The sequence below is a fragment of the Theropithecus gelada genome, chromosome 3 (genome assembly GCF_003255815.1).
Source record: "Theropithecus gelada isolate Dixy chromosome 3, Tgel_1.0, whole genome shotgun sequence".
NCBI classification, from domain to species: Eukaryota; Metazoa; Chordata; class Mammalia; order Primates; family Cercopithecidae; genus Theropithecus; species Theropithecus gelada.
In genome coordinates, this window is record NC_037670.1 from 51,384,105 (window position 1) to 51,412,066 (window position 27,962).

Consider the following 27,962-nt stretch of genomic DNA (forward strand, 5'->3'; position numbering starts at 1 on the left):
GCACACCTAATGCCTGCCCCGGCTGGGCTGGGCTGAGCAGGGACCAGGGCCTCCGAGCAGCCGACTCACAACACACTCTTCCGTCCTTGTGTGGCCACTCAGGAAGTAACCTGTCACAGCTCCCAAGCCTGGTCACAACACACTCTTCCGTCCTTGTGTGGCCGCTCTGGAGGTAACCTGTCACAGCTCCCAAGCCTGGTCACAACATACTCTTCCGTCCTTGTGTGGCCACTCGGGAAGTAATCCATCACAGCTCCCAAGCCTGGTCAAACCTCTGCTGCACAGATCAAGCTAACTCTTGGCCTTGCCCACTCCCAAATTAGCATTCGGTTTTCTCAAGTCAGCTAAGTCCGTCACCAACTCTCCAATACATATTCCAGCTTCTGAAATAGGAATGCTATGACTTCACTTTCTCCTTATTCACATGACCCTTTGCTTAAAAAAAAAAAAAAAAAAAAAAAGAACCACCACTCTTTTCACTGCAGTATTAGGTTTCAGAAAGAAAAAGGTAGGTATATGTACTCAATCTACCATCCTCTCCATCCCCTAAACTGGTCCTAGAAAAACTCTGGCAACACACTTTTCTATGTTACCAGTAAGCCACATTCCTCAGGCTTGTTGAAGGACTGCCCAAGTAGGAGCCAAGTACAGCCCGACAGACCTCAAGAATTCCCACCACAGAAGGGGTGGGAATCCTCCTCCTCCTGAAGCCCTGGTCCCTTCCGTCCAGGCCATCCCACGCAATCACCCAGGAAGTTTCGTAAGCATGTAAAATAAACCCACAGACAGGAAATAAAGATTAAAAACAGATGGAAAAAAATACAATAGTGAGAAATCAACCAAGTCAAAAATCAGTTACTTTAAAAGGCTAATAAAGTTGGCAGACATCTGAAGATATTAAGAGAGAAGAGAAAAGGCACAGAAAACCAAAATCAGGCAGGAAAAAAGGACTATCATCAGCCATCCTGTCTGCATTGTACATTTTTTAAATTAAACACAAGTCTGAGGATGAGTCTGGGTGCGGTGGTTCACACCTGTAATCTCAGCACTTTGGGAGGCCAAGGCGAGCAGATCACTTGAGGTTGGGAGTTTGAGACCAGCCTGGCCAACATGCCAAAACCTCATCTCTACTAAAAATACAAAAATTAGCTGGGCATGGTGGCACACGCCTGTAATCCCAGCTACTCGGGAGGCCGAGGCAGGAAAATCACTGGAACCTGGGAGGTGGAGGTTTCAGTGAGTCGAGATTCCGCCACTGCACTCCAGCCTGGGTGAAGAATGAGACTCCGTCTCTGAGAAAAAAAAAGAGTGAAATATTGAACATTTTCCCCCAGATCAAAACTAAGAACAAGCTGTCTGCTATCACCACTGCTATTTCACATTGTACCGGAGGTACCCGCCAATGTAATAATGTGATAAAAAGAAACAAAAGCTCAAAAGGAAGAAGTAAAACTGTCTTTACTTGCAAATAGCACTATTTTTACACAAAAAAAGTCTCAGGAATCTTAAAGAAAAGAAAACTTACTGCACTAAGAGTGAATTCAGCAAAGTTACCAGACACTGTCAAAACACTAAAACTATACTGTCTGTATACACGAGAATTCAGCAAAGTCACTGGACACTGTCAACATACTAAACTGTAATGTGTCTATACAATAACAGCAAATATTGGAAAAGTGACATTCTTCAAAATTCTACTCAAATTATCGTCAACAATACAAAATTCTTAGGATTACATTTATCAAAAGATAGGCAAGATCTCCTTTAAAAAACCTACGCTAGTAATAACTGGTTGCTTGGTGAGCTGTGTGACCAGAGCTGTGAAATCAGAAGAGACACCAGCCTTCTCCAGGTGAACTGTGAATCACTAATAGGTTATTAAAAGATGTATTTCAGAAACAGTGCGCTTCAGTGGAGACTCCTGGATATCTGTCAATGCCTTCGCATTCCATAATATGTTTTAATGTCAGGAGAAACACACATGAAAATGCTTGTGAAAGAGTCTGGTCAAGTTTTTCTGTATCTGAGTCCTACAAGTGCTCTCCCTGGTATCAGGCAGTAACAACATAGTGTTATAGCCACAATTTCAATGACCTAAAATGATTAGCCACATTACCTCTTTAACTTGAATCTAGCACTTTCTAGGCCACTGGTTCTCAAGTGGCCTAGTGCTATGCATTCATGTATAGCAGATGTATTCACGAGGTTTTATGAAATTAAAAATGGTTCAGTCTATCTCAGATTTACCCAATCTCTCCACTGATATGCTTTGATATATTCCAGGAATATTTTGTCTCAACATTATACATCTCAAGACTGTTTTCTTCATAAAAATTATGTTCACCCATTTCAATGAATCAGATGTTAACATTCACTGACTTCTTTGAAACAGGCTTATTCATTATCCTTGGTAATATTTTGTCTAATTTTTTAATTGCCTTTTTATCTTTGTTTTGGATGCCACAGAAACAACCCAATTTCCTCATTAGCTGCATTATTCTTATTACAACCACATCAGACATTTCAGGTTAGAAAATTATATAAAACCTCATCAGGCATTTCACGTTTAAAAATTATCAGTAAGAAATTAACTGTTGCCATCAAGTCTTTTCTGTTCGACTCTGAAAACACCTGCCTGAAAGCTCAGGATAAACTTATAGGCCAGAGCTTGCATCTTCAACAAGAAGGGCGGTCTCAGCGGCTCTGGAGAAGGACTGCAGCCGACATCTCCACTACTGAGACCTACGGGGACAGGCTCCAGCGGCAACAGCAACACTTACACCACTTTCAAACACACCAGGAGGGTGAGTCCACATTTCCAAATTCACGTGAGGTTATAAACCCTAGACCTAAGAGGATAAGAATTAATTACACAGAACTAAATGAACTGAAGAGGGAAGTGTTATTGAGGTTATTTGTGGATGTTGGTTTTATGTTCTATTTTCTGGATATGAAGGGAAGTGATTGCACTTCCTTCTTAAGCTATCTAACCTACAACAATTTGTTGAACTCAGCTTTGATAAAAATGAAATATTTTCAAATGATCTGTGCCCTTCACTGGTATCCCAGAGTTCAGAAACTCTGAGTCTCCTTAATTTTCATAGCAGTAGGTTCAATAAGAACCTTTCCTCCTTCTTAACGTGATAGAATTGGACAAATCATACAACCAATGCCTGACCTGAGAGTCATCTGAGAACAACGCTCTTTCAATAAAGCGTGACAAACTGCTCTGAGGGGTCAAGGATGGCTGTGCACATGCAGCCAACAGCAACAAAACTCCCCCATCTTCCAGACAGTAAGGCCACTTACCAGAAAAGTCAGGAACCTCAGGATACTGGGAGGACCTCAAGAGGGGAATTCACCCAAATGTTCAGGAAGAAAACATAAAATAAATTTGCAATCATGAAACAGAACAGTTCTTAAAGCACAGAAATTAGGCTGGGCACGATGGCTCATGCCTGTAATCCCAGGACTCTGGGATGCCAAGGCTAGTGGATCACCTTAGGTCAGAAGTTCGAGACCAGCCTGGCCAACATGGTGAAACCCTGTCTCTACTGAAAATATAAAAATTAGCCAGGCATGGTGGCAGGCGCCTGTAATCCCAGCTACTCAGGAGGCTGAGGCAGGAGAATCACTTGAACCCAGGAGACGGAGGTTGCAGTGAGCCGAGATCACGTCACTGCACTTCAGCCTGGGCAACAGAGAGAGACTGTCTCAAAAAAAAAAAAAAAAGAAAAAAGAAAAACTACTATCACGAAAGAAAAAATTGATGAATTGGATTTCATCAAAATCAAAAATTTTTACTCATCCAAAACACCATTAAGATCTCAGTAAAGGCCGGGCACGGGGGCTCACGGCTGTAATCCTAGCACTTTGGGAGGCCAAGGCGGGCGGATCACGAGGTCAGGAGATCCAGACCATCCTGGCGAACACGGTGAAACCCGTCTCTACTAAAAATACAAAAAAATTAGCCGGGCGTGGTGGCGGGCGCCTCTAGTCCCAGCTTCTAGGGAGGTTGAGGCAGGAGAATGGCGTGAACCCGGGAGGCGGCGGAGCTTGCAGTGAGCAGGGATCACGCCACTGCACTCCAGCCTGGGCGACACAGCGAGACTCCATCTCAAAATAAAACAAAAAAAAGATCTCAGGAAAAAATGTCAGAATAAGAGCCTGTGGAAGTTCACTTCACCATAAAAGCAACAGAAGAGTGACTAAAATGGTCAGAATCAGCTTTTTGAACTCTGAAAACTAATCAAAGGCTTACAGCAATCCGGTAATATTTGGTCAAGAAAATCAGGTGGTTCTCAAGGAGAGTGTGCCGGGGGCATTTTAACTCACCCTGGTCCCAGCCCCCACACCCCAACTCCATGGTAGCCTTGAAAAATCACAGTCTAGGCCGGGCACAGTGGCTCATGCCTGTAATCCCAGCACTTTGGGAGGCCGAGGCAGGTGGACCATGAGGTCAGGAGTTTGAGACCGGTCTGACCAACATGGTAAAACCCCGTCTCTACCAAAAATACAAAAATTAGCTGGGCGTGTGGTGCACGGCTGTAATCCCAGCCACTAGGGAGGCTGAGGCAGGAGAATCACTTGAACCTGGGAGGCAGAGGTTACAGTGAGCCGAGATCGCGCCATTGCACTCCAGCGACAACAGCGAGACTCTGTCTCAAAAAAAAAAAAAAAAAGAAAAATCACAGCCTACATTCCCAGGGCAGAGGGAGCAGAATGGGGCTGGCATCTCTCAAAATATCATTCCCAAAGAAGAGTTATTAGTTGACCCATCTGCGTCACTTACTACCTTAAGATCCCGATTGAAAGTCCTGTCTTAGGCCGGGCATGGTGGCTCACACCTGTAATCCCAGCACTTTGGGAGGCCGAGGCGGGTGGATCACCTGAGGTCAGGAGTTTGAGACCAGCCTGGCCAACATGGTGAAACCTCATCCCTACTAAAAATACAAAAAATTAGCTGGGCGTGGTGGCAGACGCCTGTAATCCCAGCTACTCGGGAGGCGGAGGCAGGAGAATCGCTTGAAGCCGGGAGGCAGAGGTCGCAGTGAGCCAAGATCGTGCCACTGCACTCCAGCCTGGGCAACAAGAGCAAAACTCCATCTCAAAAAAAAAAAAAAGAAAGAAAGTCCTGTCTTGATTTGACCTTCCCTAACCTCTCCCAGGGCAAAAACTTGGTGGGGGGATGAGTCTGTCAACCACTTTGACCTCACAAACGCCTGAGGTGACAGCAGTGACAAACAAAAGACTCGCCAAAACGCTGACACAGAAAAGCTAAGAAATGAGCTGTGCGTGGGGACTGAGATTCTAAGGGACCATGTCCGAGCATCTTGCGCACAGGCTCAGAAAGGCCTGTGAAGGCCCTGGGTTCTCCCTCCTGCTCACCTTGAAGCTCTGAGCAAGCAGGAAATGAGGGCAAAGGCAGAGTGGTCACCACCAGGCCCGGCGTGCACTGGAGCCACTCATCAAAGACTCACCAGTTCCAGGTATCTCAGGAAATCTCTGGCTAATATTCATTCTGAGACTGGCCTTTCCTGAAGATAGAGACTCTAGCCTAAAGCATGCCGACTTTCCAGACAAGAATTAGAGGCAAACAAAAACTGTCCACAGATCACAGAGACTTCATAGCCATGGTTAATTTATGACTAAGAGTTTCCAAATGTGAAATGTCTAGTGAGGTTTTATAATAAAAATAGTGCAACTGTCAAGGAAACTGGGTTTGTTTCTGTAGCATCTGAAACAAAGTAAAATGCCAGTGAGAAAATTAGACAAAATATCTCTGGGGATAATAACTGTTATTGGATTGCTCACTGCTAACGTATAGAAATAGAACTAATTTTTAAATAATGATCTTGTATCCTGCAACTTTGTTGAACTTATTTATTAGCTCTAATAATTTTGTAAATTATTTGTATTTGTATTCTTTCAATTTTTTTCATGTATAAAATCATGTCTTCTGCAAATAGAGACAGTTTTCTTCTTCCTTTCCAATCTGGATGTCTTCTATTTCTTCTCCTTACATAAACGTCCCAGGCAGAGCCTCCGGCACGATGCTGAAGGGAAGTGGAGAAAGCACCTATCCTGTCTTCACTTTTCTTCTCTCTCTGCTTCATTCCCCATACCAGACCATCTTGACGGACCTATCTTCAGGTTTGCTGATTCTTTCTTCTGCTGCTCAAATATGCTGGTGAGCTTATCTAGTGAATTTTCATTTCAGATGCTGTACTTTTCATCTGTAGAATTTCTACGTGGTTTCCCTTTATAATTTCTTTTTATTGATATTCTGCTTCTACTGATTGCTTTTTCCACCATGTATGAATTAGACTTTCTTGCTTCTTTGCATGTCTTCTGATGTTTGTGGCAACTCTGGAAATCAGATTCTCTGCCCTCGCCAGGGCTGGCTGCTGGTGCTGCTAGCTGTAGTTGTTTTTTACTTATTTCATGACTTCTCAACTAATTCTGTAATGTTTGTGTCTCTGTTCTGTACGGCCACTGACGTTTCTACTCAGTTTCACATGAGAAACTTAGCCATGAGAAATACAAATTAAAAAGTACGTCAGATTTTTTAAAACGCTAAATATCACTAAGTATCAGGGAAATGCAAATCAAAACCACAATGAGATACCACCTTACTCCTGCAAGAATGGCCACAATTTAAAAATCAAAAAATAACAGATGTTGGCTTGGATGTGGTGAAAAGGGAACACTTTCACATTGCTCATGGGAATGTAAACTAGTACAATCACTCTGCAAAACAGTGTAGAGATTCCTTCAAGAATCGAAAGTAGAGCTGCCATTTGATATGGGAATCCTCCAGAGGAAAAGAAGTCACTCTGTGAAAAAGACACTTGCACACACGTGTTCACAGCAGCATAATTCACAACTGCAAACATATGGAACCAGCCTAAAGGCCCATCAATCAAGTGGATAAAGAAAATGTGAGAGAGATATATACATATAATATATATGTTTTATATATATAATATATATAATAGAATACTACTCAGCCATAAAAAGGAATGAAATAATGGCATTTGCAGCAACTTGGATGGAGCTGGAGACCATTATTCTAAGTGAAGTAAACTCAGGAATGGAAAACCAAACATCTCATGTTCTCACTTGTTAAGTGGGAGTTAAGCTATGAGGACACAAAGGTGTAAGAGTGATTTAATGGACTCTGGGGACTTAGGGGAAAGGGGTGGATAAAAGACTACACACTGGGTACAGTATACACTGCTCAGGTGACAGGTGCACCAAAATCTCAGAAATCACAACTACAGAACTTTTCCATGCAATCAAACACCATATGTTCCCCAAAAACTATTGAAATAAAAAATAAAATCTCATTAAAAAAATAAAATCCTACTGATATAAACAATAAAGATTATAAAATGTAATTGGAAACAATTTTTTGTCCCACAGTAAGTCATTGTTTAAATTACGGTATATCCATCCAATGAAAAATCATGCGGTCATTTAAAAAAAAAAAAAACCAGTTAAGATACCACTCCATACCCACGAGGATGACCATAAGAAAAAAGACATCATAATAAGGGTTGAGAATTCAGAGAAACTGGAATCTTCATATACTGCTGGTGGGAATGTAAAACGGTAGAGCTACTATGGAACATAGTTTGGCAATTCCTGAAACAGTTAAATAAAGAGCTATCATGTAACCCAGTGTTTCCACTCCTGGGTATATACTCAAGAGAAGGGGAAAAAAAAGTCTCATACAAACATCTATACTTGAATGTTCGTAATCGCCAGAAAGTGAAAACAAGCCAAATGTCTACAGATGATGAATGGGTCACTGAAATGCGTTCTGGCGACACAATGGGGTATCATCAAGCGTCATGTGGTGGAAGGGGGCGCTGACCCGTGCCAGTGTGGACGCCCCTTGAGAACATGCTGAGAGTGGGCGCCAGCACAGAGGCCACCTACGGTGGGATTCCACTGATACACAATATCCAGAACATGCCAACCCAGAGACAAAGAACAGAGGAGTGGCTGCCAGGGGCTGGGGGAAAGGAGAACAGGGAATTTCTGCCAACTGGCCTTCCTTTGGGGACCAGGACAATGTTCCGGAATTAGACAGTGGATATAAGTGTACAACCTTAAAAATATACTAAAAGCCACCAAATTAAACACTTTAAAACAGACGATCGGCAGGGCATGGTGGCTCATGCTTATAATCCCAGCCCTTTGAGAGGCCAATGAGGGAGAACCGCTTGAGTCCACAAGTTCAAGTCCACCCTGGGCAACAGAGCGAGATCCTATCTCTACAAAAAAGAAAACCATAGCCAGGTGTGGTGGTTCACACTTGTATTCCCAGCTATTCAGGAAGCTGGAGCACTCGAGCCCAGGAGTTAGAGGCTGCAGGGAGCTATGACTGCGCCACTGCATCCTGGCCTGAGTGACAGTGTGAGACTCTGCCTCAAAAAAACAGAAAAACAACAGTCAATCTTACAGTGACAGTCATGTATATTTTAATAATTTAAAAAATAAAGAAAATGAAAAGGCAAGCCACAGACAGGGTGAAAATGTTGACAAGACATACACTGGATGAAAAACTTGTATCCAGAATAAATAACTTGGAAAAATCAGTAACAGAAAACAAACCAACACAATTTCCCAAAAGACAAGAACAGACACTTCCTAAGGAACAGATAAAAGCCATTAAGCGTAAGAACGAGCTCGACATATTCACTGACGAGGAAACTGGTCATCAGGGGAACGTGAGGTAAAGCCAAAAGTCGGTAACGCCACACACCCACTGGGATAATTAAAGGATTTTTTAAAAATAAACGGCCACACCAAATATTGGTGAAAATATAAGGCAAATGGAATCTCATACATTCTAGGTAGGAGCATAAAATCACACCAGCACCTTGGAAGACAGTTTGACAATTTCTTATGAAGCTATACATGCACTTCTTAAAAGGTCCAGCAGTTTGACTTCTGGGTGCTCCCGGCAGAGAATGACAATGTAGGTGCACATGAGATGTGGCTGTGAATTAACTGCAGCGACGCTCATCACAGCCAGCTACGGGCAAACAACCCACATGTCCTCAGACAGGAAACGGAGAAACAAAAAAGTAGATGGACACAAGTTAAAAATGAACCACTTGGCCGGGCGCGGTGGCTCACGCCTATAATTCCAGCACTTTGGGAGGCTGAGGCAGGCGGATGACCTGAGGTCAGAAGCTCGAGACCAGCCTGACCAACATGGTGAAACCCCATCTCTACTAAAAATACAAAAATTAGCCGGGCGTGGTGGTGCGCGCCTGTAATCCCAGCTACTCAGGAGACTGAGGCAGGAGAATCATTTGAACCCGGGGAGCAGAGGTTTCAGTGAGCCGAGATCACACCATACCACTCCAGCCTGGGCAACGAGAGAAACTCCATCTCAAAAAATAAATAAATAATAAAAACAAATTAAAACGTACCACTCATCTCCCCAAAACAGGGCTGAACCTCAAAAGCACTCTGTTGTCCAAAAGCAGGGCCAGGACGAGGGTGAAGCAAGAGAGATGCTGGCGTACAAACTTTCAGAAAGAGACGGCTCTGAGAATCTCACTCCTGGGGTGTGCCGCGCAGATGCCGCACTCTCTCACCTCCCCCTAGTCCCAGCTCTGGGCAAAAGATGACAGCAATTTAAGAATAAACACAGTAGGATTCCATTTATTTACAATTCAAGAACACACAAAACTAATTTATGGTAATAGAAATCAGAACAGTGCTTGTCTCCCAGGGGTAGGAACTGACTGAAGGGACGAGAAGGAACTTCCAGAGGTCATGGAAACTTTCTGCAGCCTGACGGAGGCAGTGATTACACAGGTGGTACGTTTTCAATACTCACTCAATTATATACACAAGATCTGTCCATTTCACTGTATGTCATTATTATCTCCAAAAAATGTTAAAGGAATAGATAGTTTCTTTTTTTAAAAGACCACATTGAATGCCACTGTCAAAGCAAGGGAACTGCATCTGGCAACACAAAGGCATTTTCTAAGCCACGTGCATGCTTCTAGATTTTGGGTTTTTTTTTTTCTTCTTCTTCTTTTAATGCTTCTAGATTTCTAAACAGGTCTCATGAGAGAGAGACCATTTTAATCCTGGGAAGCTAGTGTGACTGGGGATTGACGCTGGAAAAGGCGAGAATGTGACAGTCAGGGTGAGGAGGAAAAAAAAATCAAAATAACAGGTGAGAATGTATCCTCTACCTCCATTTGTCAGCTAAGCCACCAGATTCACCCCCACCCTGAGCCTACCTGTTCAAGAGGCTCTTGGGCCAGGGTGGGCAGCATTTTCAGAGCCCTCGACCCCAGTCGGTCCATTAGGGAGGGGTGCCTGAGAGCCTGAAAGCTACCAGGGCAGCCAGATGTGCCTGAGGGCAGGAAGCACTGTGATCTGAAACATCTGTCACAGAAAGCACTGTGCTAGGAATACAGCAGCTGACTTTAAGTAAAGGGCAAAAATTGGAAACACTGACAACATCAATGAATGTTATCAGAAAAATGGGCAATCTTAAGCACTGTCAATAGAAGTATAATTTTGGAAAGTAATTTGGCAAAAATTATTAAAGTGTTAAATATCCATACCCTATATCTGACTACTCCCATCAATAAAAAGACTCTTTCAGATACGCTTACCAAAAAAATATGTTTAATGAAATGGTGTTCACTAAATCTCTGTGTGTCAACAGCAAAAAGAAAAAGAAAAAAAACTGGCAACAACTGTAGTGTAAAGGAAATGGTTAAAATATGTACATTCTAGGATGGAATAACGGCTACTGAAGAGTAAGCACCAGGCATCTCAAGTAACTCAATTCAAGGGAAAGTAACATAACAATACAAGCCGTCTGATGCCATTTGTTACGCACATAAGATGTCCATGCACACAAAAATTATCTAGGAGGACTTATAGCAAACTGCTAATGTTAACCTAGGACACGGCAGAATTTGAAAAAGCAGAGAAATCCAAGAAAGTTTCACTTTAATTCTGCACTGTGTGAGCTTTCTTTGTAGTGAGCATGCATTTACATTACACCTGTACGGTATTTTTGAAGAGCATATCACAAAGCTGTAGGATCACATGTGAGTCCAACTTGTGAGACTCCTTCTGGCCTCGAGGGACTAAGTGCCAGGACAACAGTTCACTAAGTGTGGTCTGCAGACACTCTTCTAGGCAGTCTTGTAACATCAAAACTATTTTCTTTTTCTTTTTTTTTTCTGAGACGGAGTCTCGCTCTGTCCCCCAGGCTGGAGGGCAGTGGCTCAATCTCGGCTCACTGCAACCTCCATCCACCAGGTTCAAGTGATTCTCCTGCCTCAGCCTCCCCAGTAGCTAGGATTACAGGCATGCACCACCACACCCTGCAATTTTTGTATTTTCAGTAGAGACGAGGTTACACCATGTTGGCCAGGCCAGTATTGAACTCCTAACCTCAGGTGATCCGCCAACCTTGGCCTCCCAGAAGTGCTGGGATTACAGGCATGAGCCATTGCACCTGGCCATCAAAACTATCTTCATAATAATACTAAGTGGCTGGGCACGGTGACTCACACCTGTAATCCCAGCACTTTGGGAGGCCGAGGTGGGCGGATCACTTGAGGTCAGGAGTTTGAGACCAGCCTGACCAACATGGCAAAACCTCGTCTCTACCAAAAAATACAAAAATTAGCCAGGCATGGTGGTGCACGCCTGTGGTCCCAGCTACTGGGGAGGCCAAGGTGGGAGAATCACTTGAACCCAGAAGGCTGAGGTTGCAGTGAACTGAGATCATGCCACTGTACTCCAGCCTGGGTGACAGAGCAAGACTCTGCCTCTAAAAAAAAAGTAACAATAATAATAAGCTATTATTTGCCTTTTTTCTTTTAACTCTGCTGACATTTGAACTGAAGATACAAAAGCAGTGATGGGTACAACATGTTAGTGAAACAAACCAGGGGCACCACATAGGGTCCTGCTATGCTGCCCAGGCTGGACTGCAATGGCTACTGACAGGCACAGTCACAGCTCCCTATGACCACAAACTCCTGGGCCCAAATCATCCTCAACTTTCCAAGCAGCTGGGACTACAGGAGTACTATGCCCAGTTAAAATATTCACTTTGTTAAATCTTAACCCCTCGATAAGATCTCAACAGTCTGCACGATGAAATACAAAGTACATGTAAAATATTTCTGGTGCATACTAAAGTGCGATGGCTGGTCTTCCGTGTTTGAGTTGTGAACTGAACTAGCCCTTTTTACATAAAATATTTTACTTAAAAAATAACTGACGGCCGGGCGCGGTGGCTCAAGCCTGTAATCCCAGCACTTTGGGAGGCCGAGACGGGCGGATCACGAGGCCAGGAGATCGAGACCATCCTGGCTAACACAGTGAAACCCCGTCTCTACTAAAAAAAATACAAAAAACTAGCCGGGCGAGGTGGCGAGCGCCTGTAGTCCCAGCTACTTGGGAGGCTGAGGCAGGAGAATGGCGTAAACCCGGGAGGCGGAGCTTGCTGTGAGCAGAGATCCAGCCACTGCACTCCAGCCTGGGTGACAGAGCGAGACTCGGTCTTAAAAAAAAATAAAATAAAATAACTGACAAACAATAGTTACTCAGGCTTCAGCATCTGGTAGACATTTTCTCAGAAATGAATTAAATAAATGTTATCATTTGAAAGAATACAACCAAGAGTATATTGTTGACAATAATAAAACTCAAGCTGTCAAACACATATCTAAATTCTTAAAAATTTGTATCTGACACCACAAGCTTGACGGATTCCTAATAATAAAGACTTTTCAATAACTTGTGGTGATTAGCTCGTGATTTTTTTAATAAGGTATAATAAAAGACCTACATAATTCAGTATGTCGATATTTTCAAATAAGCGATGTATGATGTTACATAACCATGCATGGATAAAGATCCATTCAAAGTGCAAGACAGACCAATGAATTTTAGTACAACAATTTGAAAAGATTATTCCGTACCACAACTAACCTTTCAGAAACCACTACGTGTGGAAGACTTGCTGTTAAGATGTCAACACCACCAAAAGCCATCTAGACATTCAATGCAATCCCTATCAAGACCTAAGTAAATATTTTGCAGAAATAGGAAAATCTATCCTAAAATTCATATGGAATCTCGAGGGACCCCAAGGTCCCTTGCCAAAGCAATCTTGAAAAGTTAGAACAAAGTTGAAAGAGTCACACTTTAAGTCAAAACTTACTACAAAGCCACAGTAATCAAAACAGTGTGGTGCTGACAGAATGACAGGTATATGGACCCATGAAATACAGTAGCGATAACAGAAATAAACCCCTTTCGTAAGTTCAAATGATTTTTCTTTTTTTTTTTTTTTTTTTGAGACAGAGTCTCGCTCTGTCGCCCAGGCTGGAGTGCTGTGGCCGGATCTCAGCTCACTGCAAGCTCCGCCTCCCGGGTTCACGCCATTCTCTTGCCTCAGCCTCCCGAGTAGCTGGGACTACAGGCGCCCGCCACCTCGCCCGGCTAGTTTTTTTTTTTTTTTTAGTAGAGACGAGGTTTCACCGTGTTCGCCAGGATGGTCTCGATCTCCTGACCTCGTGATCCGCCCGTCTCGGCCTCCCAAAGTGCTGGGATTATAGGCTTGAGCCACCGCGCCCGGCCTCAAATGATTTTTGACAAAGGTGCCAAAACCATTCAATGAGGAATGGACAAGCTTTTCAACGCATGGTGTGGGAAAACTGGCCTCCACACGTGAAAAAGTAAAGTTGGGTCCTTAAACCATACACAAAAAAATCAACCCAAAACAAATCAAAGACCCAAATTTAACAACTAAAACTATAAAACTCTTAGAAAAACACCAGGGGAGAAGGTTTATGACATTGGATTTGGCACAGATTTCTTGGATATGACATCAAAGGCACAGACAACAACAAAAAAAGAACAGACAAATGAAACCTTAGTAAATTTTAAACTTTTGTATATCGAAGGACACTATCAACAGACTGAAAACACAACCTATAGAATGGGAGAAAATGTTTGGAAACCAGAACTGTAAAAGAATAGTATTCAAAACATACAAGAGAACTCCTAAAACAGCAACAAAAATAATGTGATTTAAGAACAGGCGAAGAACCTGCATAGCCATTTTTCCAGAGAAGACACACAACTGGCCAATGAGCACATGGAAGGGTGCTTCACACCACTATTCATTAAGGAAATGCACATCAAAGCCAGAACAAGACACCACCTCACACTCACTAGGATGGCCACCACCAAAATAAAATTAAAATTAAAAATAAACTAAAAAATTAAAAAGTCAGAATAGCAAGAGTTGGTGATGATGTGGAGTAACCAGAACTCCTGTGCACTGCTGATGACAATGTAAAATGGTACAACCACTGTGGAAAACAATGTGGTGGCTCCTAAAATAGCTGCAAATTGAACCATAGGATCCAGCAACTCCACTTCTGGGTATACACCCAAAAGAGTTGAAAGCAGGGTCTCTAAGAGATATCTGCACGCTCATGTTCATAGCAGCATTATTCACAGTAGCTACAATGTGGAAGCAATCTAAGTGTCCATCAACAGGTGACTGGATAAGAAACATGGATCATCTATCCACACAACAGAAAATTACTCAGCCTCAAAGAGAAAGGACACTTTGGCACATGGTGCAACATGGATGATCCTTGAGAACATTACGTTAAGTGAAATAAGCCAGTCACAAAAGTACAAATATTTCATGATTCTCCTTCTATGAGGTCCCTACTCTAGTCAAAATCACAGAGGCAGAAAGCAGAATGGTGGGTGCCAGGGCCAACAGGGGGAGCATAGGGAGCGAGCGTTTAACGGGTACAGAGTTTGGGTTTGGGAAGATAAAGTTCTGGAGGTGGATGGTGGTGACGGTTGCACAGCAATACAAATGTTCTTAAAGCTACTGAACTGTACACTTAAAAACAGTTAACACAGTCAATTTTATTGTATGTGTATTTGATCCAATACGACAAATCAGGGAAAAGAAAAGCATCCTCCTTAACCTGATGAACTGTATCTCCCAAGACCCTAAAACAAACCTCATGCTTCATGAAAATCTGAACGCTTTCCCTCTGAGACTGACAAGGCCAGGACAGCCACTCTCACCACACCCAGGTAAAACCGCACTGGAGGTCCCAGTGAGTGAACTAAGGCAAGAAAAAATAAACGAAATAAAAAGTAAATGGGGCGGGGGAGACGAAAACAAACTGAAAGCTGAATCTAAAATTTATCTGAAAATAAAAAATACCTAAAAGAGTCAAGACAATTCTTACCAGGAAAAAACTGGAGGGCTTACTATGTTCTTTCAAAGAGTATTAGGAAGTGACAGTAACTACGATCTTACTGTACTGGAGAAAGGACAGACACATGATTCAATGAAAGAAGCCCTCGAGAAACAGGCCCATGAATGTATGGCCAACAGGCTTTCATCAGAGGTGCCAAGGAAATTCAAAGGGGAAACAGACACTCATATTGTGTGGCAGGAAAGCAACCCTCAACTGTGACCACACTGCACACAAAAATTAACTCAAAATTAACAGTAAAGTTAAAGCTAGAAAGTTTCTAGAAGCTTGGGTTAGGCAGACACAAAAAGCACAAACCATAAAGAAAATGAATTGATAGCTCAGACTTAGAAAAATTGAAAGCTTTTACCCTTCAAAAGACACTAAGAAAATGAAAAGGAAGCCACGTACTGGGAGAAAATATTCACCATACATCTGACGACAGACTCTGTCATGAATACACACAGAACTCTGCCAACTCAGGAAGATGACAGTCCAATTAAAACATGGGCAGAAGACTTTGAAAAGACACTTCACAAAAGAAGATATATGGCCATCGAGTTAAGTACATGAGGAGATGTTCAACATCATTAGTCACCAGGGAAACAGGAACGAAGACCACAGGGAAATACCGCACAGGCCCACCAGGATGACTAAAGTGAAGGCGGCCAGCGAACGCGCTCGGGATGCGGGGCCAGTGGGATTCTCACACACGTGTGGCCAGGGGACAGAACTGGGCAGCCACTTTGGTTCCTCAGCTTTTCCTAAAGTTAAAACATACTCACCATATCACCCAGAGGCCCCACTCCTAGGTATTATCCCAAGAGACAGGAAAACATACATACAAAGACTTGAATACAAATGTTCACAGAAGTTTTATCTGTAAGAGCCAAAAACTGGATTAAAAATTATGGTATATCCAGTCGGGCATGGTGGCTCATGCCTGTCATCCCAGCACTTTGGGAGGCTGACATGGGTGGATCACGAGGTCAGGAGATCGAGACCATCCTGGCTAACACGGTGAAACCCCGTCCCTACTAAAACTACAAAAAAAATTAGCCAAGCATGGTAGCAGGTGCCTGTAGTCCCAGCTACTCGGGAGGCTAAGGCAGGAGAACGGCATGAACCTGGGAGGTGGAGCTGGCAGTGAGCTGAGATCGCGCCACTGCACTCCAGCCTGGGCAACAACAGAGCAAGACTCTGTCTCAAAAAAAGAAAAAAAAAAAATTATGGTATATCCATTCAATATAACAAGGACAACCTACTGATACAAGCAACAAACGTGAATGAATGCTTTTCAGAAAACATTCTGCAAGTGAAACAGCCAGACACAAACGACTGCATGACGTGTGATTCCATTCCCATATAATTCCAGACAAAACAAAACCACGGTGACAGCCAGACTGGAGGCAAGTACGTTGGGAGCCTGTTACCTCCACCTGCCGTGAGGAAGTCACAGCAGGAAGCATGAGTACAGACCCAACAGCAAACAGCCCTCCTGGAACAGTAGGATTTCTCAAAGAACAAGAACGTGGCCCTTTGGAAATTTCTTGTTTATTTCACATAATGATCATTTAGAGTTTGTTTTTACTTTTTTAATAATACAAATGTATCTAAAACTAGGGTGGAGGCTCACACCTGTAATCCCAGCATTTTGGGAGGCCGAGGCAGGCGGATCACTTGAGCTCAGGAGTTCAAGACCATCGTGGCCAACATGGTGAAACCCTGTCTCTACTAAAAATACAAAAATTAGCTGGGCATGGTGGCAAGTGTCTGTAGCCCCACCAGCTCCAGAGGCTCAGGTGGGAGAATGGCTTGAGCCCAGGAGGCAGAGACTGCAGTGAGCCATGATTGCACCACTGCACCCCAGCCTGGGCCACAAAGCAAGACTCTGTCTCAAAAAAATAAAAAATTAAGCCGGGCATGGTGTCTCACTCCTGTAATCCCAGCACTTTGGGAGGCCGAGGCAGGCAGATCATGAGGTCAGGAGTTCAAGACCAGCCTGGCCAACATGGTGAAACCCCATCTCTACTAAAAATACAAAAATTAGCCAGGCAAAGTGGCAGGCACCTGTAATCTCAGCTACTCGGGAGGCTGAGGCAGAAGAACTGCTTGAACCCAGGAGACAGAGGTTGCAGTGAGCCAAGATTGCGCCACTATACTCCAGCCTACATGACAGAGCGAGCCTCCGCCTCAATAAAAAAAAAAAAAAAAATCCATAAAATAAAAACTTAAAATTAAAAATTAAAATTAAATCAGGGTGGAGGTAGCATGTTAAATATAAATCCATGGGGGTTTTTGTTTTTTGTTTTTTGAGATGGAGTTTCGCCCTGGCTGCCCAGGCTGGAGTGCAATGGCATGATCTCGGCTCACTGTAATCTCCACCTTCTGGGTTCCAGCGATTCTCCTGCCTGAGCCTCCTGAGTCACAAGGATCACAGGCACGTGCCAACATGCCGAGATAATTTTTGTTATTTTTAGTAGAGACGGGGTTTCACCACGTTGGCCAGGCTGGTCTCGAACTCCTGACCTCAGGGGATCCACTCGCCTTGGCCTCCCGAAGTGCTGGGATTACAGGCACGAGCCACCACACCCAGCCAAATCCGCATTTTAAGCTGACAGGAGAGACACGTCAGCAGCTATGATCATGCATGTCCCTCTTCCATCTTCGGAAAGACAAGAGCTTTGAGTATTGAAAAACAATTCAGGAAAACCATCAGCCACCTAAGCCGGTAGAGCAGCGAAGATGAGAATGAAAACAGGACTGTGCTCAGGTTTCCTGAGAACTGATTCTCCACAGAATAAAGTTTTTAAAAAATTCTAAGGAAGGGCGGAGAGAAGGGTGGTGTTTCTCCCCACCTCCCTCGTGCTCCTAAACTAACGTCATGCCCCAAGGAAATGAAAGAAAAGGATGTCATTAATAAATTTATACCAAGTTTCTTTTCAATGGTGCTGAAAAGTATATGCAAATCCATCTGTAATTAGGTTTAAAATTCCATTTCATGGGATAATCAGACTTCAAAAAACTCAATTTTAGTTTTAATCAGATTTTAACAAGGATATTAAGTCCATTTCGTTTAGAAAAGGAAAAAACTGTGAATTTAACACAAAATGTATTCAAGCTTAGCCCTGGGAGATAATTAAATAAAATTAATTTGGCAAGGGTTGTCAGTAAATGGAAGTGCTCCAAACAGTGGTTCATGTTTTTGATGGAGACAAAAGCAACTCCTCACAGTACAAACAGACCCGCAGCTCAGCACTCGTAGAGGAGGGTGGAGCCTCTTCCCAGGGGCAGGGAGGCTGGAAACCCTAACCCAAACCTCAGTCAGAAGAAGGGCTCACACGCCCCACAGGGAGCCCGAACTGACGCTGACAGGTGCAGGCTCACAAGCCATCAGCCCAAGCCACGCCCCAGCGTACTCACCTGCCCAAGCAACCGGGGTGAGACGAGGGCCACCCAGCTCCAACAGCCACCATATCCTGGAGAGAAATCGTCCCCGCTCAGAGGACGGTCCTTGTCCTAGAACAGCGAGGCCCTCCCACTCTTGGTTCTCAAAGCGCTTCCCCACCTCCACACCCAGTACCATAGTGCTGTGCTCAGTTTCAGCGCAGGAACCATGTGTCCTGCTCTCCGCTGCATCTCCCAGCCAGTATACGGCACGGTACGTCATAAGCCCTCAACAAATATTTGTTGAATGGAACAGACATGATCACAATACGCGCTCCTGGGAACTCTCAGCTACCAGAAAAAAGGTGAGACAGAAATGAGCACTTCTCAACCCTGGGCGCAAATTTATAAGGGTTTTATCCTTCACAATTCTTAACCAAGGGGTAACACAGCCTCGGATAACTCCAGATTCCAGCCAGAGCAGGTGCTGAGCTGCGATCCAGGAAACGCCAATTTCATCCTAGGTTCTCTTCTACAACCATCCTCAAGCAAGGTCCCACCCTGTCGCCCAACTGGCCCAAATCTGAAAAGGAAGAAATCACCATGATGCCGTGTGGGCAGCAAAAGGCTCTGCACGGAAAAGAAAAGCCACAGAGAACAGGCAGCAAGGCTCTGCATGGATTCGTTTTGGGTTTTTTGGTTTTTTTTTTCTTTTTGAGACAGGTTCTTGCTCTATCACCCAGGCTGGAGTGCAGTGGCATGATCTCGGCTCACTGCAGCCTTGGCCTTCTGGGCTCAAGTGATCCTCCTGATTTGGTCTCTCAAGTTGTTGGGAGCGTGGGTGCATGCCACCATGCCTGACTAATTTTTTGTAATTTTTTGTAGAGATGAGATCTCACTATGTTGCCCAGGCTGGTCCTGAACTCCTGAGGTCAAGAATCCGCCTACCTCAGCCTCCCAAAGTGCTGGGATTACAGGTGTGAGCCACTATGCTCAGCCTCTGCATGGTTAAACCAAAATTAAATGGCAGCCCTGTAACCTCTTGTAGGAGTTAGCAGGTATGGCCAAACCTACTCCCACCCCAGCTGTCTTGAAAATAAAGTTTTACTGGAACACAGCCATATCCACTCATTGACACACTGTCGACAGCAGCTTTTACGTTAAAATCAACGACAGTCCCAGTTCATCCCGGGTCATCGCAGTCTCAGCATGAAAGGCCCACGTCCCACGCGAAACTCCTCAGTCCCAGGCAAACCGTGAGGGCGAGTCACCCTATTCTGGGCTACAAAGGCAGAGCCAAGTAATTGTAACAGAGGCCTTATGGACCCCAAAGCTACCAAGTAAATATTTACTATTAATACCTGGCCCTTTAGGGAAAAAGCTTACCAGACTCTGCCCTAAATCCATCCCAACCTATCACAGGAACCCACTGTTTAGTTACAAAAACTCAAAGAAAACCTAGAGTACTAAATAATGAAACAAGAGAAAGTACATTTTCTATTATTAAAAGTCTGGGCTGGGTGCAGTGGCTCACACCGATAATTCCAGCACTTTGGGAGGCCGAGGAAGCCAGATCACCTGAGATTAGGAGCTCAAGACCATCCTGGCCAACATGCCGAAACCCCATCTCTACTAAAAAAAAATATAATAATACAAAAATTAGCCAGGTGTGGTGGTGGGCGCCTGTAGTCCTAGCTACTCGGGAGGCTGAAGCAGGAGAATCGCTTGAACCTGGGAGGCAGAGGTTGCAGCAAGCTGAGGTTGCAGCAAGCTGAGGTTGCAGCAAGCAGAGATCGCACCACTGCACTCCAGCCTGGGCCACACAGCAAGACTCTGTCTCAAAAAAAAGAAAAAAAAAGTGTTTCAATCTAAAGCTCAAACTTAGAAAACTTACAGATAACTTAGCAGTGACCCCTACTGGGTTATCTACGACACTCCAGCTAAGCTCTAGTAAACAATAAAAACACAGAAGCTAAAAGAAATGCTTGTAATGCTACCAATGACACTCTTTTCAACTCAGTCTACGAAAAACATGTACTTTTCTCATCCGAGTCAATAAAAAGTGAACTGTGATTTAAAGGAACCTAGTGATACCTGCATTTTGTAACTGCAATCCCAATAAAAGGCAAAATACTCCTGAGACCTAACTGCAGTAAACGCTAGCAATACAGAAAAAGTAAAAACTAGAAAGAGCAAATGGGAATACCAAGAATTGTGTGTCAAAATGTCTTCCACACAGACTCGTAAATAATTCCTATCAGCTCAAAAGCAGACAAACAATAGTGCTCCGAAAAATCACACGGGGTGGAAGCCTGCCCCTCCCTTGCTGTGGGAGGACTGTTTGGTTCCATGAAACTGAAGAGTAGTTTGCACCTTATAAAAAATTAATTGCTAATCTTCTAACTCAGCCGCCTCCGCGAACGAGATAGTATTGTGTTGCAGCCTCAGAAGTTAAATGCTTCCTCTCCCAAGTAATTACTGCTCTTACTCTACCTTGCAGAGAGCCTCCTCCCACTGAAAACCAAATCCCAGAACCTGCCAGGAGGTGCTTGGCTCCCAGCAAAGGCAGGCAGGTCAGCCGTCCTGCAGGCTGGTAAGCCCTTCTTGCCAGAGTTCGGCTGGGAGCCATCAGGTCTGAAAGAAAAGCTGTCAGCTGATGGGCTTCATGCCCGCACATGTGCTGAGTTCTGCTCAGGCTAAATGGATGGCAGCTCCCAACAGAATCCTTTCAGTGCCAGCATCGGGCTGATCAGCTCACAAAAATGCAGGATCCAGCTGCATGGCACCATGTGGCCAGCCAGATGGATGGAGGTTATTGAGGGCACAGCCCACCATGCTCCAGGATCAGCCAAGCATTCCAGCAACAGGGCCACAAATTCACTGGATGCCCTTGGGCCAGTCAGCTCCTCCCAGAACCCAGCTTAGTCCACAGGATTGTGAGGAAGAACAAATGAGACACTGATTATCAACGGGCTTTGTCAACTACACAGCAGCTCTCTAGAGCCAACCACCACCGTCAGCAGTGCCATCCTGCCAGCAAAGTGAAGACCCTCTTGAGAACAGGGTCTGTCTTTAAACAAATAAACTCTAGAGGCTCTTGTAAGCCACCTGTTTCCAAACCAGGAAAAACGTCTGGCCTTCATTCCCACCAGCGTCATTCATATCCAACAAGGCTGTCTCCAACTAAGATACTCCTGCAAACTGCTCCTGGGCATCTTCCAACTGACGCACCTGAGGAGGCCCCCCTGCTGTTTTCATTGTTTAAAGCTGTCTGTGTGTGCACTACGTGGGCAGGCTGTGCTGTGTTCGTCACGGCATCGCCAGAGCCAGCCTAAAGCCTGGCAAACAGCAGGTCTCCAAATAAATGTTCAAATGAACAAACAAAACAAGCGTCTCCAAAACCACAGTGCCAACCACGGACACCGTGGTCACAAAGGAACTCCAAAACCACACTGCTACCCACGGACACTGTGGTCACGGAGGAACTCCAAAACCACAGTGCTACCCACAGACACTGTGGTCACAAAGGAACTCCAAAACCACAGTGCCACCCACGGACACCGTGGTCAAGGAGGAACTCCAAAACCACAGTGCTACCCATGGACACCGTGGTCACAAAGGAACTCCAAAACCGCACTGCCACCCACGGACGCCGTGGTCACAAAGGAACTCCAAAACCACAGTGCTACCCACAGACAGCGTGGTCACAAAGGAACAGGCATTCACCTGAAGGGGAAACAGAAAAACAGGGGAAGGGTCTGGCCTTCAACACAAACCATCTTCAGAAGTCAGAAGGCCTCCGGCCAGGGCTCCCTGCTCACGGGAACAGTGCAGCTCAACTCTAACTCACTGCAATGCGACTGACTCCACTGCTCCTGCCCCATGAGGCTCTCAGCTGACAAAAGGAACCACCACCCACCCTCCCCGACTTTGGGACCGCTGAAACCTGCAGTGGTTCAGACAGCCCCAGGGACTTCCACCAGCAGGGTCCCCCGACTTTGGGACCGATGTAACCTGCAGCGGTTCAGACAGCCCCAGGGACTTCCACCAGCAGGGTCCCCCGACTTTGGGACCGCTGAAACCTGCAGCGGTTCAGACAGCCCCAGGGACTTCCAAGCAGGGTCCTGCCAAGGCGCCAGGTCCTCATCCTGTGAATTCAGCAAGGAAAGAGACCCCTTCACAATGGCAGATGTATTCCTCCCTGATGAAGACCTTCTGCAGCTCCTGTGACCTGCAGGATGTGGTCTAAACTACCCTCAGTACAGATCCCTGCCAGCCTGTCCAGCTTCTGCCACACCCTAGGAGAACCGTGATTACAACCAGCTGGAGCCACACAACACTGCCCGAACACGCAGCCTCTGGCCAACCCACGTGCTGCCAGCACGCGCCCTGCCTGGAACATGCTGCCAGTCTCTCAACTGTCATCTCTTCAGGAGCCACGCTTGACCCACCATACTTATGCCCAGCTAGATCTGAGAGGACTGGAAAACAGCCCCTGACTTACAGCTGTATCCCCAGTACCCAGCACCAGGCCTGCACACCTAAGTGCTCAAGAAGCGCTCACCAGTGAAGAAGAGGAAGAAACCCCACTGCTCTGGGGGCTTCTAGCCTCTCCTCACTCCTCCTCTCATCTCCAGCCCCGACCCACGCACCACGCCGCCGACGCCTGCTACACACAACGTGCACTGCACGGTCACCTTCTTCCTGCACACGGGGGCCCAAGCTTGGACACAGGCACAACGAGGACTGGTGGGCTGCAGAGCTCTCTGACCCGGTGGGGCACTGGCCCTCAGGCTCAAAGCTACCCAAAGCCAAAATCCCTCCAGACTCGGGCCAGCTATCTGCTCCTCCTGCTCTGCCACTCCCCTAGGCCGGCTCATCCCAGCCCCTCACTGGGCAGGCCAGCCCTAGGGCTCCTCTAGGAGCCACACCAGCCTGACACGGGCTGCTGTCTGACACCTCCTTCTGGTTACATCACTGACACTTCAAACACACATTCCCAAAACAGAGTTCACAACCCCTCCCTGCCTGAGAACCAAGACCGGTCCCAGCCCCCAGGTCCCAGCCCCCGGGTCCCAGGCCCCAGCCTGTGACGGACCCCATCTCCCCACACCCACAGGGCCCATCAGCCCCTGCTCTAGGAGCCGGCCTGGGAACAGGCCCAGGATGGGGCAGCCACACCCAGCTCTGCCCCATGAGCGCGTCCGCCCATCCCGAGGTCCACCATGAGTTTGGGTTTTGTTTTGTTTTTTAGGGGGTCGGGGGGCAGTTATCTTTATATGTGTGTGTGTGTGTGTGTGTGTATATATATATATTTTTTTGGGGGGGACAAAGCCAGGTTTATTGTTCTGGGTTAAACCTGTGGAGGCAGGACCTGGGAAGGGGCATGGGGACAGATGAAGTTGGTGACTGTATCTTCCTGGTCACTGCTGGGTTCTCAGCACCCTTGGCCCCCACTCAAGTTCTAGATGAAGCCCAGTGCTAGGGGACGGGTCCTCTTCCTGACAGTGCAGCCTGTGGGATCACTTGTAAGATCCCATATGGAGGTAGGGGATGGGGTGTTGGCCTGCGCTGGGGCCAGCGTCCTCAGGAAGGTGTCTCAGAGGAGGTGGCGGCAGCCGCCCCATTCTTCAGCAGTGCCACGGGCCTTCAGCAGTGCCAGCTTCTCCGGCAGGCTGCTACTGGCTTTCATCACCACGTCATGTTCGATTTTCTTCTGGATCCCGACTTATAGGTTCTTATTGAGCTTTTGCTGCTGCACACCGCGCGCCTTCTTGGGAGCGATAACACGACGGCCTTTTCTCGGGCCCCGATTCTTTTCAGAGGCCGCCGCTGCCGTCTTGCTCTTTGCGGGCTTGTGCGCCTGGAACTTGTGCTGCCCCTGCGCCATGATCCCATCTTTATATTTTTATTTTTTTAAATAGAGGTGGGGTCTCACAGTGTTGCCCAGGCTGGCCTTGGACTCTCAGGCTCAAGCAATCCTCCCACCTCAGGCTCCCAAAGTGCTGGGATTACAAGTGTGAGCCATGGCACCCAGCCCAGCGTGGATCTGTGCCAGAAAGAGCTAGCCGGAGCTGACCAGCCCCACGGAAGCTTCCAGGCCGGCTGCCTGCTCTCATCTCCCAAGAGCCCGCCTTGGCTTCTGCCAGCCATTCACACTCTCCACAGGTTGCAGCCAGGTACACACCCCCCTTCAATCAACAAAAGCACTGCCTGAGCACCTGGCCTGCTCTAAGCCCAGGGCTGAGACAAAGGGGAGCCAGCCACACACAGCAGCAGGAGCACTGGCATCGCTGGAGCAAGGAGCCCACACGGCCGTCCATCCGGGAGAGCAACAGCGCTCTGCGGCAGGAGGCTTTCAACAGAGGCCAGTGCTTCCTGGGGGTCAAGAGCGCGGAACACACTTCAGGCCCCCTCTCCAGGCTGCAGGTCCACAGGCGTCCATGAGACAGACACTGCCTGGTGGGTCCCACTCAGTTCTCCTGCCAGTGAGTGACTCTACCAGGGAGGCCCAGAGCCACATGCTCCTGGTGGCCCCTACTCCTGCAGGGGTTAAAGCAGGTGCCCACGTACAGTCCACAGGCATGGGCCATCAGGCTGGGCAAGGATGGGCGAGGAACCAGGCCCCTGCCCTTTGGGCTCACGAGCTCTGAGCTACCGAACAGGGTTCCAAAGCTCCAGGACACACAGGCCACAGGAAGCCGGCGACCAGTCCGCAGAGACACGTGCTGTGGGGCCCGACAGGCTGAGGGCAGGCAGCGGGTCCCCCCGTCACAGTCCTCCCAGCCTTGCCAGAGTACACTGGGGCCTGTGTGATGCCAGCCTGAGAAAGACACACAACCCCAATTGCACCTGCAGGGAGATGCCTCACAGCAGACCTCTGCCAAAATGGCCTTTCCAAAGCGAGGAAACTGAGCCCCGGAAAGGCCACAAGGATCAGAAATGGTCTCACTGCATCTTCCAGGTACATTCTCTAGGCCTCTGGTTTTGGCCGTTTTAAACGACGGCATATGGACTAAGGAATGGAATACCTAACTGCTTTCCAAGAAAGGAGTGTGCTACTTCTGGGTCACAGATTCCACACGTTCACCTCTCTAGCCCTCACACCTCACTTGTCACAGCCAAGACTCCTAGGAGGTCCCCTGCCTGCTGTCATGAAGGATGTCTGCAGCCCGGTGTGCCACCCCTACATGCCCTGCACGTGGCAAATCACTCAATAAGGACTGCAGTGAACACTTTCTTTAAATCATCGATGGTTTTCTTAATCATCTTAGAATCACTCTGCTACACGGATGCCCCTGGAGTTTCGATTCCTGAATCAGCAGTCTTCCACGCCGCATCCTCGCCCCCACAGTGCCCCGCCTGGGCAAGGGCAGAAGTGCCTCCCAGATGGCAGCAACCAGACGAGGGCCAGGCCAGGCAGACACACCGGGCAGCCGCTGGGCCAAGACCGCCAGCCTCCCAAACCCAGAGTCCTGGTCCTAGGAGACGGCTTTCTCAGCTGCAGCCCAGGCTCTGCGGTAAGGCCACAACCCAACCCACCACCCACCCAAGTGCTTCCCAACACCACGCTGACCGGCAGGGCCCACGTGCCGTACTGTCCAGGTCAGCTGGACCAGTCCCCAGCTTAGGGCAGACAGTGGAGCTTGAATAAAAGGGACAGGAGAGCCCCCTGCAGTCACTGGGGACAAATCCCCCAGAGTTCCAGGAAGCCACACTCACAAAGGCCCAAGGGCAGGGGACGGGTAACTGCCCAACGCTCTCCATGAGGCCACGGATCTCAGAGCTCTTCCCACGTATGCCCATCATCCTCCACCCACTCCCAGGGCGCACCCTCGACAGGTGGAGGGTGAAGAGCAGAAGCAAGGCCTGCCGGCCAGGTGTGCACCACCCTACACTAACATAGCACGCAGGGCGCCCACCCAACCACTCCACACCTGCCCCGGGCCACCTGCCACCCTGGAATGCGGGGTGGACACCTGCGTTCACCTGGAACCTATCCCCCACCTCATCTACGTCCTTCTCAGGACTCCCCACCAGACGAAAGTCTCATGGCAACAGCCTGATCTTGTTCTCCACTGGGTCCCCAACACCGGGCACCAGGCCTGCACACAGGGGGTCTAAGGAAGGCTTGCTGGCCTGGCTCGGACCCCTGCCCCTCAGCACCCGGCCATGTAACAGAGTCCCAGGGTCCACACACAGCTGCCGGCAAAGGTCTCTGCATGCTGCCCAGATGAGACACGCACACGGTACTTCTGACCATGGGAGGTCAGAGCTCTGCACCTGGGTAACAGTGGAAACATCATTAAACAAAAGCCAGGAAAGTCAGATCACTGAGTCCACATCAGCCGCCCCACAGGCTGGTGCTGACTGGCTCGTGATGAAGTGATCATCTCACAGCACTTCTGTTAACACAAGCCCGCTGTCCCCAACACGGCTCTGCACAAACGGCACTACCGCGAGGACCACCTGCTTCATGCACACGGCCCCCCGCAGCCACTGAGCATGAAAAGGCCGGTCCACTCCTCAGCCCAGCCTCCCCTCCTGCCTGTCCAGCAGAATCAGGGCACCTGTTTCCAGGAGGCCACACCAGTGAGAAGCGTCCAGGGGCTGGGAGGAGCGGGATACGGATGCCGCCTGACCACAGGTTCCAGGAATTCAACAGCTCAGGATCTCCTGCTCCTCCCAAGAACCCAGGCCATGCAGGGTGGGTGAAGGGTGGGAAGGTGAGTGGTCCAGGCAAGACCAGCAGCTCCTGACACAAATGACAGCTACAGCTGGCCGTAGGGAGTGACCGCAGGTGATCCTGTAGAGGTCACACCTCACAGCCCCAAAGCTGACGTTGAAGAGTGTCGGGTAGGAGCTGTGGAGCTGTCCGTAGCCTGCCTGAGACCCTAGCCCTCCAAAGGCCATGGCACTGTTGGGAAGTCCTCGAGAGAAGGGCAGGCAGTGGTGGGCTGCCCACGGGAGGCCTTCAGCTTCTCTGCCTCTGGCCCTTGGCTGGCGCTGGCTTCAAGTCGCCTGTCAAAATCCCCCTCCTACCAGCCCTGTCACAAAGCTGCCCAGACCCTTCCTCCATTCCAGACCAGGGCACCCCCTACTCTACCTGTAAAAGTAGGGACCTGGACATGTTGGGAGCCCTTAGCCCACAAGGAGGGGCCGGCACATAACAGGACCCCAGTAAGCACCCATGAGTAAAAACCAGCCTAGAAACCACCAGGGATGCCACTGCCTCCTCTAAAATAAATCCTGGAACCTACAGTAGCC

The 27,962-nt window shown here is 47.3% G+C and overlaps 1 protein-coding gene and 1 pseudogene across 5 annotated transcripts in view; both read right to left on the bottom strand.

Annotated features, from left to right (window-relative positions):
- Positions 1-27,962, bottom strand: part of MAD1L1 (mitotic arrest deficient 1 like 1) — a 414,534-nt gene that overhangs the window by 355,048 nt on the left and 31,524 nt on the right. The window lies entirely within an intron of this gene.
- LOC112620368 lies at positions 24,282-24,585 on the bottom strand (annotated as a pseudogene). The gene has a single exon (XR_003118519.1). The product of XR_003118519.1 is annotated as a leydig cell tumor 10 kDa protein homolog pseudogene (transcript).